Source organism: Perissodus microlepis, chromosome 18 (genome assembly GCF_051167445.1).
Source record: "Perissodus microlepis isolate ML-2025 ecotype Zambia chromosome 18, ASM5116744v1, whole genome shotgun sequence".
NCBI lineage: Eukaryota > Metazoa > Chordata > Actinopteri > Cichliformes > Cichlidae > Perissodus > Perissodus microlepis.
In genome coordinates this window covers 26,232,043-26,234,859 of record NC_140478.1, presented here as the reverse complement: position 1 = coordinate 26,234,859, position 2,817 = coordinate 26,232,043, and positions in this window count along the sequence as shown.

Sequence of the window (2,817 nt, the reverse complement as noted above, 5' to 3'; positions counted from 1 at the left end):
ATACAGGCAGCACACCAGATTCATGCAGAGAGAAATAAACACACATGTTCAGGGCCTCGTGTGCACATTCTGCACAAACGCACACAAGGACATGTGCACGCGCCAACAAATGGCCCTAACAAACCACCCCCTGCAGCAAACCCACACACACACAAGTACACACACAAACACTCTTTTAGGGGAAACCACAGAGCACCCTATTCATTTCTTCTGTGCCCGGCGTTTGCTGTGTCCAAGAGCGTCTGTACGGAGCATCCTGTTAAGCTCCGCCACATAAAGAGGGGCATCCGTGAGGTGAATACAACCCCATGGTTTGGCTCAGGAGAGGGTGACAAAGCATTATTTAATAGAAAGAGGGATAGTCAATGAGGACCATTGGTCACATGTGCAGAAGAGTCCACTTTGAACAAAGTGCAGGATCAGTCCTGAACTTTATTTTTGTGTTGTTATTGTTGCCATCAAGAGGTTCTATTTTAAAGCAACACTGGAGCCTTTCTGTATTACCCCCGACCGCCAAAAAAACAAGACACATATATGAAGAGGAAGTCAGTACCATGGAAACTAAATAACCACTGTGAAACTGTGTAAAAGTTTTCTGTGTATTCAAAAGAAACGGAAAATATGTGTGATCGTGGCGATGCAAGCGTGTGGCTTTTGAAGAGGAAGGAAAAAGATAAGATTAAAGCACGCTGTCTGAACTTTTCTTATGCAGTCAGTTTTTGCATACACATAAAGCTGCAGGAGCAAGAATCCTAAAATCAAAGCGTAGGCTGAAGCAGCATGAACGTTTATTCTTCTCATTTGTGGCAGTTAGTTGGTTATTTGTTCCTGCATTTTGCAGGGCATCTCCACGCAAGGTGCTTGTACTTCAACATTAGTGTATGAGCGCAAGAATTATAAAGTGTGTGTTAGTTTATAAAGTTTAAAGTAAAAGTAGAAGTAATAGTTTTCTTCAAGGGTTGTTTTGTGGTCACAGTGACAGCAAGCTCTAAGTAATTTAGCCTGAAAATCCAGTTATCACAACACAACAACATTCGAGCATTTAGCGAAGTATTTCACTTTGTTAAAATAATGCATGTTAACCTGCACATGCATTAATAGCCCCGCAGTCTAGTGTTTATCTGTTTTAGGCAGGTATATTATGTGCGGAAACTACCTTTATTAACTATGTAACTATGTGAGGAAAGTATCTGTCCAAATAAAGTTGCTGTACTGCACACTAATTATATGTAAATTTGTGCACTGAACGTAAAGTCGACCCTCAGTGCTAATTTTACCCCAACACAGCCCTGTATGAGCATCACTCAACCCACATTCAATTTCCTCCACAGTTCTTGTAAATTACAGTCAGTACTTCTGACTTGACTAGGAAGTTGGACCAAGCAAGGGGGAACGATAAAAATATGGCTTCCCTTTTACTGTAAAACTTTATCTTTATTATACCACTTACTGATAGTTTTTTTTTCTCACTTAGTTAAAAAGTATTAGTATCAACATATTCTAATTGAAGATATGTCATCAAATATGGTATCTGCAAAAAAAGTAATGATCTCACCATCTTCTCTTTTTGAGCATGACTTTGATCATTTAAAACTTCAAGGTGCTTAAGTACTCGAGACATCGAGACATACATGTGTGCATGCATGTGATTCAGTTTCAGTATGAAAAGCTGTTAAAAAAAATCAGCTGTTTACCGCTTTTTCTCTTCATGCGCATGCTAGGAAAGAAAAGTAGGTGTGTGTGTGTGTGTGCGTGTGTGTGTGTGTGTGTGTGTGCGTGTGTGTGTGTGTGTGTGTGTGTGTGTGTGTGTGTGTGTGTGTGTGGTGGGGTCAGTCAGTGCTCTTGGCTCATGTTAGTTGTTAGTGGTGGTGTTGGTGAACTTACCTCCGTTCTTTAGAAACTCTTTTTCTCACCCTCCTTTTTCTCTCTGCAGCCTTTTATCTGATTCTCTGCACATTTAGTTGCTGTTTTGCTGTTTTTCCCACTTCCTTCCGGTTCTTACTTCTGCTTGGTGAATTCACTAAGGTGAAAACACAGACATCAGGTTACAGAGAGTTTAAAAAAAACTTGTTGCCAATATTCATGACAGACTTACAAATTCAGGGTTTATTTAAAATGTAGACTTGGTTCATTCATTCATTATGTTTAGCATCCAGCATTATGTAATTATGATGCCGCAATAATAACAATAAAAATACATTATCAAACTATGTTTCATTGAATATCTGTCAGCTTCAGATGAGCTTTAGGCAATAGACAAATGGATGGATGGATGTTTGATGTTTTGTTTAAAAAATAGTAGCTGTGCAAGACCAATTACAGAAGTTTGACTCTTGCTGCAATTCCAGGTTTAGTCAGCAGAGGGAAACATATGACAGTATTTCCTACTATTGATCATTTGAGGAATGATCTCCCTTTTAAGATAAAAAACAAGTCATTATAGTATAACTCACTGTGGTTTAGGTAACGGTGAGGGTTGAGAAGTGTGTGTGTGTGTGTGTGTGTGTGTGTGTGTGTGTGTGTGTGTGTGTGTGTGTGTGTGTGTGTGTGTGGTACACGTATTACTCATTTTCAGATGACCTTTATTTCTTCACACAGCCACATCATAGGGACCTGTTTCCCTTGCAAGGAAAAAACAGAAAGTTTCCATATGATAAAGTTAAGGTGAAAATGTGCTTAACAGGAACAGGAAGTTTGGGTAATGACCTCAATATCTAAGGTACTATATGTGAGTTTACAGCAAACATTCAGGCCACCAGTTGCTATGCTCTTTGCAGGCCCAATCACTCACACCTGATAGTATTTCATCTCCTCAAC